The sequence below is a fragment of the Silurus meridionalis genome, chromosome 4 (genome assembly GCF_014805685.1).
Source record: "Silurus meridionalis isolate SWU-2019-XX chromosome 4, ASM1480568v1, whole genome shotgun sequence".
NCBI classification, from domain to species: Eukaryota; Metazoa; Chordata; class Actinopteri; order Siluriformes; family Siluridae; genus Silurus; species Silurus meridionalis.
In genome coordinates, this window is record NC_060887.1 from 37624555 (window position 1) to 37638060 (window position 13506).

The 13506-nt window shown below is 41.2% G+C and overlaps 1 pseudogene; it reads left to right on the forward strand.

The window, feature by feature from the left end:
- The first annotated feature begins 660 nt into the window (after positions 1 to 660).
- LOC124384340 lies at positions 661 to 2322 on the forward strand (annotated as a pseudogene).
- The last annotated feature ends 11184 nt before the right edge of the window (positions 2323 to 13506 follow it).

Genomic DNA, 13506 nt, shown 5'->3' on the forward strand with positions numbered 1-13506 from the left:
GATCAGTATAAAAAACACCTGACCTGCAGAGAGCTGAGACCAAAGTAACAAAGGCTACCATCAGGAACACACTACGCCGCCAGCGACTCAAATCCTGCAGTGGACAAAAACTCAACTTGTCGTGTTTGGAATAAAAAGAATGCTGAGTTGCATCCAAAGAACACCATACCTACTGTCAAGCATGGGGGTGGAAACATCATGCTTTGGGGCTTAAAATTTACTTTTATTTATGTTCAGCAGGGGTGCCAATACTTTATTGCAGCACACAAACGATATCAGTGTACTTAATATCAGCATAATATTAATAATGCCGATTATTAATGCACTTATAATAAATCTAAATAAAAGATTAATGACATCACTAAGAACCAAGATAAGCTGTCTCTCTCTCTCTCTCTCTCTCTCTCTCTCTCTCTCTCACACACACACAAACAGCGGATTTCTATGTTGCTACAGTATATAAATATTACATATATTTTATAACAATAGTAATATAATAAATATATTTCGTGTCCGATTGTTTTGTGTTTTTAAAATGGTTTTACACAAGATAAAAAAATGTCTGCGTGTCGAACACGTGCAGTAGGCGGAGCTGTTGCTAAGCAACCGTTCGCGTGAAAAAGTTCGCGTGAACAAAATACGTTGTATCGCTGTATCCGTAAAAGCATCCATCTGATTGATCCGATTGATTTAGATGTTCTGAGGAGTTTGGTTGTGTTTGTTTCCTATGAAAGATACAATCTCGAGTGTAATGCATCCTCCTGAGAACTTTTATCACCTGATTCCCAGAGAGGAGGTGAAGAGTGAAAAAGCTCCCAGGTAAGAGTCCATTTACACTCCAGAGAGAGCGTGTTCATAGAGATAATATAAAAACAAACACCACTAGAGGTCGCTCTCGTATTGACAGGGGATCTTTTAGTTGCTCCAGCAAAACAGACGCAACCTGGAAAAGGTATGGACCTCTAATGATGATGATGATAATGTTGATGTTGATGTGTTCATTTACAGATACATGTCACAGTTCAGAGAGCAGGTTAAACAGGAGCAAAAGCTGAACAAAGCCTCCCACAGGACCATGGGTCCAGCTAAAGTGGAAGTGTCTTCTCCAGATAAATTCCTGAAGAAACACTCCAAAGAACCCAAACTTCCTGAGAGTAAGAGTCACCTGAGATCAGTAAAACTGCACAACACACACACACACACACACACACACACACACACACACACACAAACACTAATGATAATGAGGATGTAATGAAAGTCCTGAAACAGTATCATGAAGTCACATCACCACACTGTTCTCCTCAGAGAAGCCGTTCTAGTACAGAGAGGTCCTGCACAAGAAACCATCGATCCCGGCCAAAACCGAGCAGCTGCTCGCCGGAGGACACGCCCAACGAGACTTTGTGAGAAGGAACGCAGTGGAGAACATAAAGGCAGTTCCACGTAAACCCGAACCTGCTTCCGTACACACCAGACATGGAGACAAGGAGCTGCTGGAGAACTCAGGCCTCGTCCCAAAGTATATCAAGAGAATGGTGAGTGAGAGAAAGGTGTGAAGGAACAGAATAAAGGATTGTATCATCAGTACATAGTAAGTGTGTGTGTGTGTGTGTGTGTGTGTGTGTGTGTGTGTGTGTGTGTGTATGTGTGTGTGGTGTCAGGATTACGGGAAAGTCCCGGAGTACCTGAAACAGAGGCAGGAGGAGTTTAAGGAGAGCGCAGGAGGAGTACGATCGCTACGTGAAGAAGAAGAGGAAGGAGGAAGCCATGATGCAGCTCTCTGAAGAGGAACGACAGGAGATACTGCACGTGAGTCTCACACACACAAACACACACTCAATCACATGCTCTCACACATGCACATGTACACAAACACACACACCTCAAGATGTAACCCAGACATGCATCTGTTTTACATAAACTCTGCTCTGTGTGTGTGTGTGTGTGTGTGTGTGTGTGTGTGTGTGTGTGTGTGTGTGTGTGTGTGTGTCAGGGACTGAAGGAGAACTGGGATGAGCTCAATCATCAGTACCAAGGCCTGTCTTTGTTCACGGACATCATTTCTAAGAAACAAAAAAAGGAAAGACTGGAGTCAGAAATGAAGCAGCTGGAGAAAGACATCGAGCTGATCAAGAGACACAAAATCATCTACATCACTAAAAACTAATGCCGACACGTCACTGACACGTCACTGACACACTACACGCTACACTGAATTCACCTGCTCTCCTGCATGTGCTGTAAAACCTGTCTGCATTACATCTTCACACTGCAGGTGTAAACACATCGTCTGAAATAAACATGCAGGGCTTGAAATGATGCAGAGTTCATCTGTTTTATTACCTGTTGTACCCTTTATACACGTGTGTACATTCATACCAGGTCCTGGAGAGAGGGCAATATGTAATGTAATATGTACATTGTATGTATAATTGTACAGAAGTTATATACAGTGTTTATGCAGTGATCTAATGGTGTAGTGTAGAGTTCAGTAATGTGATGGTTGATGGAAAAAAGCTGTTCCTGAACCTGCTGGTGTTCTGGTGCATATGTTCCTGTATCTACTTCTTGATGGAAGGGGGTTAAACAGTTTGTGACTGGGATGTGAAGAGTCCTTGATAATGTTGTGAGCTCTGTGCAGGCATCTACTGTGGTGAAGGTGTTCAATAGCAGGTAGTTGGGTGCCAGTGATGAGTTGGGCGGTTTTGGCCACCCTTTGCAGGGCTTTGCGTTCACACACAGTGGAGCCTCTGTACCATACAGTGATGGAGTTGGTCAGGATGCTTTTGTTGATGCCGTGGTAGAAACTTGTTAAATTCCCTGGGGACAGATGAGCTTTCTTGAGACTTCTCCAGTATACAGTCTTTGTTGAGCCTTCCTAACCAGAGCTGAAGTGTTCTGGTGCCAGGACAGATCCTCAGAGATGGACTCCCAGGAACTTAAAGCTGGAGACTCGCTCAACATCAGTTCCACTGATGTTGACTGGGAAATGTCTCCTGCTGTTGGATTTCCGAAAGTCCACGATGAGCTCTTTAGTCTTTGTGGCGTTGAGGGTCAGGTTGTTGGTGGCACACCATGCTGTCAGGCTTCGGATCTCTTCCCTGTAGGCCGATTCATCATCATCATTGCTGATCTGGCCGACCACGGTGGTGTCATCTGCATACTTGGTGAAGATGTTGGAGTTATACAGAGGAGCTCAGTCGTGGGTGAACAGGGAGTAGAGCAGTGGGCTCAGAACACAGCCCTGTGGGATGCCAGTGTTCAGAATGAGGGTTGAGGATACCTGGTTGCCCAACCTAACAGATTGAGGTCTGTTGGTGAGAAAGTCCAGAATCCATCTGCAAGTGGAGGTGCAGATACCCAGGTGACTGAGCTTAGTGATCAGTACAGTGGAGAGGACTGTACTGAAGGAGAGAAATTACTACTGAATCGCAAAATCTGGAGAGACGCTGAGCCTCGCGTTGTGCACGCGCCGCCATCTTGGTCTTATTTTGGGATTATAAAAAAAAACGTATTTAAAGAGTTTTTTACTTGTTAAACTCATTTGAGTTTTGAAACAAGACTATTTGAAGCTCGACATGTCTTTGTATATCTAAAAATAGCTTTATTCATCTTATCATTGGTTTACTGTTTCTTCTTTTTCTTCTTCTTCTTTTTCTTTTGGCTGCTCCCATTAGTCAAGTCAAGTCAAGTCAAGTTTATTTGTATAGCGCTTTTCACAACAGACATTGTCTCAAAGCAGCTTTACACAAATCAACAGTGATGGTGAATGGTGTGAATTTGTCCCTGATGAGCAAGCCGTGGCGACTGTGGCAAGGAAAAACTCCCTTAGATGTTATGAGGAAGAAACCTTGAGAGGAACCAGACTCAAAAAGGGAACCCATCCTCATCTGGGTGACATCAAGAGTTTGATCATAAATCTTTCAACAATAAAGAACACTGGACAGTGAGAACTAACATGATTACTGGAGTATAAGATTATAAGTGATGTTCTTTCTGCAGTCTTATACAGTCTATATGGTTAGTAGCTCCGAGTTTTATGAGCTCAGCATTTGTGATCACCACAGATCCAGCATCAGCTTCTCCATGCCAGAGCCTTTAAACACTCCAGGAGGTCCAATGTCAAAACTCCACACATGTAGCGGGATCCAAATGGCACTGGTACGTCTCTAGATGGTTCGGGATGTTTGTGAGTTCGGCATCTACTTCTTCAAAGGTCCGAGGGGCCGCCACAGCGAATCATCCGTCTCCATACCACCCTGTCCTCTACATGTGCCTCTTTCACACCAACTACCTGCATGTCTTCCCTCACCACAATCCATAAACCTCCTCCTTGGCCTTCCTCTTTTCCTCCTACCTGGTGGCTCCATCCTCAGCATACTCCTACCAATATACCCCATGTCCCCCTCTGCACATGTCCAAACCATCTCAATCTCGCCTCCCTCACCTTGTCTCCAAAACGTCTTACATGCGCTGTCCCTCTAATAAACTCATTTCTAATCCTGTCCATCCTTGTCACTCCCAACAAAAAACATCAACATCTTCAGCTCTGCTACCTCCAGCTCCACCTCCTGTCTTTAATGAATTTGCGGCATTTAGCAGACGCCCTTGTCCAAAGCGACGTACAAATGTGCTTTGAGTCTCTAGCAATGAATAAATCTACACTGATACGCAAGATTACAGACTTAAAATGAAATATAAATCTTGAATTCTACAAAGCAAACTTGGAAAGTGCTAATTTAAGTGTTTCAGAAAGAGGTAGGTCTTCAAATGTCGCTTGAAGATAGCCAGGGACTCCGCGTTACGGACATCTAGGGGAAGTTCATTCCACCACCTCGGTGCCACAACAGAGAAGAACAGAGAATGCCACTGTTTTTAAACCATACAACATCTCAGGTCTCACCACAGTCCTATAAACTTTCCTTTTTACTCTTGCAGATACTCTTCTATCACAAATCACTCCTGCCTCTTCTCCACCCACTCCACCCTGTCTGCCCTCTTTTCTTCACTTCTCTAACACACTCTCCATTTCTTTACACTGTTGACCCCAGGTATCTAAACTCATCCACCTTCACCACCTCTTCTCTCTGCAACCAGTCTGAAAAAAGAATAAGATGGTGGAAACTGAAGGAGGAAGACTGCAGTGTGAGATTCAGGAAAGAGGTCAGACAGGAGCTCGGAGGTAGTGAAGAGGTGCAACTACTAATAGGTGGGAAACTACTGCAGAAGTGATAAGGGAGGCAGCTGGAAAGGTAATTGGTGTGACATCTGGAAAGAGAAAGAAAGACAAAGAGACATGGTGATGAAAGTGCACGAGAGCATAAGAAACGAAAGAAGTTGTCGGAATTGGGATCCACAAAGAGATGAGAAAAGTAGGCTGAAGTAAAAGGAGATTTGGCAGCAGGTGAAGCAAAAGCAAAAGCAAAGAAAAAGGCAAATCAGAAGCTGTATAATAAGTTGGACACTAAGGAAGGAGAAAATAATTTGTACCAATTGGCCAGGCAGAGGGGCCCAGCTGGGAAGGATGTGCTACAAGTTAGAGCAATAAAGGATGCACATGGAAATGTGTTGACTTGTGAAAATAGTGTGTTGAGAAGATGGAGGAAGTATTTTAAGCAGCTAATGAATGAGAAAAATAAGAGAGAGAGAAGGTTGGATGATGTGGAGATGGTGAAGCAGGAAGTGGATAGGATTAGTAAGGAGGAAGTGAAAGCAGCTATGAAGAGGATAAAGAGTGGAAAGTCGGCTGGACCAGGTTACATACCGGTAGAAGCATCCTTGTGTCGTTCGTTCAGGCATGGAGGACAACAGCTCTGAAGTTCTCGTTCAGGATCGCGGGTACCTGCGCAGCGGATTCAAGTCAAGATTTGGTGGTGGAGACGTCTTCAACTGGGGCTTGGCTCGCATCTTCCACAGCAGCTGCATTCAGGGTACATGTTGCCCCGGCGCCAGAGTGAACAAGACCTGGGCGGGCCGCATTCTAGGAAAACATGTGTAGTTGAGGTGGTGGAAGTATTGGATTCTACCCGCGAATTTACATGGGACGAGTGAGTGTCCACACGGGACGATTTCAGTGCAGCTTTTCACTATCGCAGCTGGGCCCGCTTTACATGTAGGTCACGGATTTGTTTCTGCACGGCCTCCTGCTCTAACTCCACCGTGTGCAACTCGAACAAGTCAAAGTTAAGATAAAGTGTGTAAGGCAATGCAATTAAAATTAGTCGGGTTAACAAGCTACATGCACAACAAATCAGAACGACAAAAAACAATTTTGTTTAAGGGGAAAAAATATAGAAAGCGGCAAACAATTTAAACTCAAGAAGCTTAAAGCTTATAGTGGCTGCTTGTTGGAGAGTGCATGGGGAATTCTTCTTTTAATTAATTCACCCATGCTGGGTTGTTTCTTTCTGGGGGTAAAAAACTAAATTTAAGGATGCAGGGTGAAGTTATTTGTGTAAATCAACATTTGTATTGTTTTTAATGATAATTGCAGATGGCAAGTTGACAACCATGCATAAAAAAATCTATATAAAATATAATACTACATTGTTTTTACAAGTTTTGTTCAAATAAAATACAGAGACGTTTTGTTCAGTTGTGACGATATAAACATTTAAATCATATCATTCATTTAATTTTGTATAATAATTAAATGATAAATGCATAAAGTTAAATACAAACATTAAAGTAAAGCCGCAGTAAAGTTCTAAAATAATAATTGAACTGTTGTAGTAGACACGATGTGATAAAAAGAGAAGGGAACAGAGAAACGCAGAAAGTTAACAGTCTTGATTTAAAAAAAGGAAAAAATATGCATTGATGTTCAAAGGCACAAGCTTTCACTGAAAACCACAACAGCAAATAAAAATGTAACCGTTTACGCTGTTGTTATTTGCTGCTTTTAGATTGTGTTTGTTCGCACCATTTTTGATTGAATCCATCACTGTGTCACGAGCGAGCTGTTTGTGCAACCTGATGTTCGCGAGTCACAACAGAACAGATCCAGTGCGACTTTCCTGAAGTTTCAAACAAACAGTTTACACAATAGCACTTCATTAAACTGCACCATATTCACATGATGAGTATTATACAGTTTTTATTTACCATGCTGATGTTTCACCTTCATCCATGACACCAGTGTTTTCTTTTCACGTGCTCGTGCATCACTGTGGTACTTTTATCCCACACAAGCTCATCTTTGAATAACTTGCAGGTTACAGTTTTCTTTGTTGTGTTTATTATAAAATGCTCTCATGCCTTGGATGACTTTCGATGCACCATTTCGCGTGCGGCTCTGTTACCTTAACGTCACGCTAACCCGTAAACCGTAACTTGAGCAGCACAACTAAACGATAACGGCATACATTGACCTTGAATTTCATTATTGATTATTATCACTTTTTCTTACAATCGTTGTTTCAGCTTTAATACAGTCACTGTTCCTGAAAGGGCTGTCAGGTTTACAAGGCAGGACTAAGCGCAGAGAAGCAGAGTTTCAAAACATGTAAATATGTAGGTACACTGTTAAAAATTTTCCCGTTCGAAAAAACAGTAAAGAACTGGCAGCACGGTTGCCAGCATCTTATTGTAAAATTAACAGTGTTTTATTGTTGGTGAAATTTACAGTTAGCTAATGTTTTTGCAAATACAACATAACACTGATTCTACATGATAGTATATTTCTTAAAATATAATCAGCAGTTATTTTAAACCTTGTGATAAAAGAAATTCCCCTAGTTTAATTACAGGACACCACATTAATACCATGTATAAATGTACCCTTTAACAGAAGTAAATAAGCTTTAGAGAGTTGTAAATAACATTCAAGAAAATACCACAGATTCCTATTTACAGAACATTTGTATAAAATAAAAACAATGGTCAACCAAAAGCCCAAAGGTTATTACATGTATGGAAATACATCTAAATGTAAAAAAATTTACTCTGGAAAGAAAGACAAAGGGAATGACAAAGAACACCCAAGTATATACAGTATTTTTGTGTGAATATGCATGTGTGTGATGTGTGTGTTGTGAGTGTGTGTATGCGTTGTTTGTGTGTGTGTGATGTGTGTGGTCTGTGATGTGTATAATAAAATATAAATAAATATAATAAAATATAATTTTTAAGTAGACTGGAGACACGTCTGCTTTGATACTCCTACAGCCTTGTGCTCTTTTCCGGATTTATCCCAATTAACCGCCTGTAAAAGAAATGTGTGTGTTTAGAACTAGAGTGGAGGGGAAATGATTACTCACAGAAAACATATAACAAAGAAGATTCTTGTATAAAGAACAGTTTTCATTTCAGAAAGAAAACAAGCTACAGCTCGCAGATCTTTTGGGTAAAAAGTAAAACACAGTAACACCGATATACAAGGTATATAAGGTCATTTTAGTGTGATACAAAGACAGTGTGATTTCAGTGCAATAGTGTTTGAAAAATGTACTTTATGTTGCTGAATGAAACTAAATGGAAATAATGCAACCCGAGTCTGAAATCCAGCTGCACACCTCAGTGATGCATTTGGCGTATTAATCACTGAAAATGAGCACATAGAAGATCGATTCACTTTCAATATCCACCATACATGTTAGCAGCAGTTTCTAACAGAGTGGATTCAATTCTGATTGGTTTAATTTCATTTAAAAGTGAACTCTGTTGCTTAATATAACAACAAACTAATTCAACATAAAGTCTTTTTAGGGATAAATCTTTTGTAAAAATGTAAACATCTTGAACTTTATTTTAATTCATTTATCGTTTCTGTGAACTAAAGATCTGGAACAATACCAACAACCTAAAAAAATAAATAAAAATAAAGATGTATTTAAATAATTGTTTAAAAAATGTCTACTATTTTCCTGTTTATAAAATAAAATAAAGTATTGAATAGTCTTATCTTCATAATAATCTTAAATATAATCAAACAGGTACATTTTATAACCAAACTTGAAGAATGAAATGAAATGAAAGTAAAAGAATAACACAGACTACGTATGTGCAGTTCAATAGAGTTTATTTATGTCTTATTATTTTATCACAACAGATTAAATATAACGGAAATTAAGATGGATGGGAGCCTGTGCTTCGCTTTTCAATGCGGATCGCTGTCCTATACACTTAATAATTTATTATCTATCATAATAAGTGTATAGGACTAATTTTAAAATTTCATAAAATTCTGAAGATGACCGTAACCCTAACCCTAACCCTAACCCTAACCCTAACCCTAACCCTAACCCTAACCCTAACCCTAACCCTAACCCAAACCCTAACCGTAACCCGCAAATGGGGTCCCGTCCATCTGCGTCGAAAAGCAGCGAAGGGTTTCCGTCGATGCGTTGAAAGCGGCGAAGGGTACCCTCGGCGTCGGATGTGACGCCGTCGGACGCAACATCCACAGCGTCGATATGTGACGATGTGGGGTGCGAATGTGTTGTCAACATCCGGCATGTAAGATGTAACTTTAATCTTGACGCAGGACTGCAAGCTCTCATCTGTAAGGCGGGTGCGGTATTTGGATTTTATGTAGTTCATGTTTGAGAATATCTGCTCGCACAGGTAAGTTGATCCAAAGATAGATAATACTCCAAATGCATATTTCTTCATGTTACTATAACTGTCAGGAAGAGCATTCCATGTTTGAAACACAAGTTTCTCGATAGTTGGGAGGCTATCAATTTCGCTCCATTCGTGGCTTTGGGCAAGCTGAGCTTTCTGGCCAGTGACGTCTTCAAGCTCGGCTGTCAGACTTTTGAACTTGGACACCCACAAATCTTTGTCAGCTATATCGGCCAATTCCATTTCAAGGTCAGCTTGAATTACTCCTGGGAATGTGTTCAACAAGGACGGGTCAATCTCCACGGGAGTGACAGGGAAAGATAGTGTCATTTTTTCCTTTCGGAACTCGCTGAATCTGCTCCCAAATTCAGTTTGCATATCCACGATCGCACCTTGTAAATAATCACCGTTGAGTGTGTGATCGTGATAGGCTTCTTTGAACTCTCTCAGGGAGGGGAAGTGAGAGAGCGTGCCTCGCTGTACATCTCTGGCGAATACAGTCAGCTTGCGCTCGAATGACAATACAGCTTCCAGCATGTGCAGTGCAGTGTTTCCCCGCCCCTGTAGACTTTTATTCAGCATGTTTAGGTGACTTGTCATATCCACCATAAAGTGCAGTTTTTCCAGCCACTCGGTATCTTCCAGTTGCGGGTAGTTCAGGTTTTTGCTTTTCAGGAATGTTTTCACATGTTCTAAACAAGCAACAAAGCGACGCAAAACCTCACCTCTGGACAGCCATCGGACCTTATTGTGTAGCAGGAGATCGGAATATTCGCTGTCAACTTCATCTAGCAATGCACGGAACTGACGGTGGTTTAATGCTTTTGCAATTATCTTGTTCACCATCTCGATGACAAGGTTCATCACCTCCATACACTCCGGTGGGAATGTTTTTGCACACAGTGCTTCTTGGTGCAAGATGCAGTGAAATGCAAGCAGATTTCGATCCAACGCTTTCTGTAATAAAGTCACAAACCCCTTTGTGATCCCCTCATACTGGGTGCCCCATCTGTAGCCACTGAAATCAGGTGGTTGGTGTTTATTCCATTGTCATTTAAACACTTCAGCACAGCCTCACATATGTCTTCCCCGCGTGTTTGACCTTTCAGTGGTATTAATTCGATCATTTCTTCTTGCGGCCCATCAGAGTTAACATACCTGCATAACAGCGCTGCCTGTTCAATATCGATCACATCACACGACTCATCACAGGCAATTGAGTATGCTGGAGCTGAATTAATGTCCTTGATTTGCTGATTGGTGATGTTGCCTGCCATTTTATTGGCCCTTTCCTTCACTGTCTTTATGGAGAGAGGCATGTCTTTAATTTTCTGTATTATCTCGGTTTTGTTTTTGAAGTCTGAAAATAGGTGCTCTGAAATTTTAATGAATGAATCCTTCATGTAGTCACCATCTGTGAACGATTTCACGCTTTATTATCTCCCGGTTGCAACAAAACTAGCAGCAGTAGTGGAGTTTGGAGATGCAATCCACTTCTTAAATTTATCTTTGCGCTCCTCTAATTTTTCCAGAAGTAATGCAATCGCACTTTTTCTCTCACTCCCAACTGGGTACTTGGCTGCAAATGTAGCATGCTTTCCCTGGAAATGTCTTTCCACATTACTCTTTTTGTTATTTGACAACTTCTCATTACAAAGCAAACATGCAGGCAATCCTTCCGCATTGGCAATGAAAGCAAATGATTCGGTCCAAGAACTGTTGAATCCTCTGTTCTCCTCAGCTATCTTTCTTTTTCCCTTGGGATCCATGGCCCATGACACACCCGCCGGTTTGTTTGTTTGTTTTTCAGCATCACGGCGATCTGACAGAAACGTGTTTCGCAGTTTTTTTTTTGTTACGTAAATCTTCGTTGACAGAAATGTTGAAATTAAATATTTATTATACACATTTTTACAACGTTGAAAAACGTTAAGAATGTTTATTAATTTATATCGTACTGAAATAATATTATATTATTTTTTTTTTTTTTTTTGAAAAAGCTCCAGGGAGCCACTAGGGCGGCGCTTAAGAGCCGCATGCGGCTCTAGAGCCGCGGGTTGCCGACCCCCAGTTTAGCCTGTCTGTCTGCTCCCTGGCCTTGGCTCTAGACAGTCACTTGTTAACTAGTGCTGTTCTGAGACTATGACCTATACTACAAGAAATGAGAGCAGCACCTTCCCGGGTGGGATGGATACCGTCTCGCCCTAACAGGCCAGCCTTGCCCTCAAAAATGCTCCAATTATTAATGAAGCCCACATTGTTTTTGGAGCACCACTCGGACATCCAGCAGTTCAGCGACCATAACCTGCTGTAGGCTACATCGCCACGTCGCATTGGGATGGGGCCAGAGCATACTACAGCATCGGACATTGCCTTCGCTAATTTACACACCTCTATAATATTACTCTTAGTAACCTCTGACTGTCGAAGGCGTATATCATTAGCTCCTGTGTGAAAAACTATCTTAGAGAACCTGTGCTTTCCTAAGAATCTAAGCTGACCTGCTATGTCCGGCGCCCTGGCTCCCGGTATACACATAACCTGTGCTGCTGGTGCCCCTAAAGGTCTAGCTAGTTTCACGTGCCTCAGAATGGAGTCTCCTAAAACCAGAGCTCTTTCAGGTTTCTCAGCGGGTGCTTCACTGAGGAGAGCAAACCTGTTGGACACGCGAAGCGGAGAGGAATGGTGCTCCCGTGGGCGAGCCTTAGCGTTAGCTTTGGCTTTGCGAGTATGCCGCCGAGTCGTCACCCATTCGCCCTGCTGCGAGGGCTCTAATGCCGAAGTCGGGGGAATATTACCTTCACCTAGGGCATCCAGACTTTCCCCTGCAGAACTTGGACTGCTCTCACACTCACTACTTCTCTCTAGACTCTGGATGCGCTCCTCTAATGCTAAGATCTTCTCCGTCAAAGAGCAAACTAGCTTACACTTCTCACAGATAAAATTATCGCTAACAACGGAGAAAGACTGACTAAACATGTCACACTTCACACACTGAGTGAACTGGATGTTTGCCATAATAGAGAAATTACGTACCCTTAAAGTGATTACTGTAGTGTGTGTTCGTAGTTCTGGTGAATGTCCTTCACTCACTGCTTTCAAACCCTCAGACAGGGAAAAAAGCGCTCTTCCGACAGCAAAAATAGTCGAGACAGAGCCAATGAAAAGTGAAGGATGCAGGAGATCAACACGATATTTTGATATTTTAAAGCGAAAAAAGTGAGAAAAAACGAACTATAAAAAATTTAAAACGCCGATACAAACACAATTCACGGTGAATAGTTCAACAACAGGCAAAAAATGAGTGCTATTTAAATGAATTTGCGTTAACATATTATTAACATGTTCATTTCAACAGCCATAATTATTATATTAACATTTTGATATCTAATGAATGTATCCAGGCTGAAGATCCACATGTAGAACACAAGCAGAGAAAAAATGATGATGATCAGGAATGTGTCTGTTCTCAGTCATGTTTCCATCACTGACTCCCTCTGTCTCATCCACATAAACCCCACACTTCTTACTGTCTTCTGTCTTGTTCATTGTTATCTTTATAAACTAGTCTACATCTGTGGTGTGTGAGAGACAGGAAATTATTCACCAGTGGTAGATTAAAAAAGCCGCACAATGAGAGAAAATAATATTGACATTTCACCAAATAGATTAAAACTAAAGTAACGAGCCTGTTTTGAAAATGTAAGAAGTAGAAAGTACAAATATTTTTGTACAAAATGTAATGAGTAAAAGTAAAAAGTTGTAAAAAATAAAAAAACATACTTTAAAATAAGTAGTAAAGTACTGATACCAGAAAAATCTACTTAAGTACAGTAACAAAGTATTTGTACTTTATTACTTTCCACCTCTGGGTTGTATGAATAAGTTAAATACAAGTCACTCTGAATTACGGGCATCTGCCAAATAACGTAAATGTAA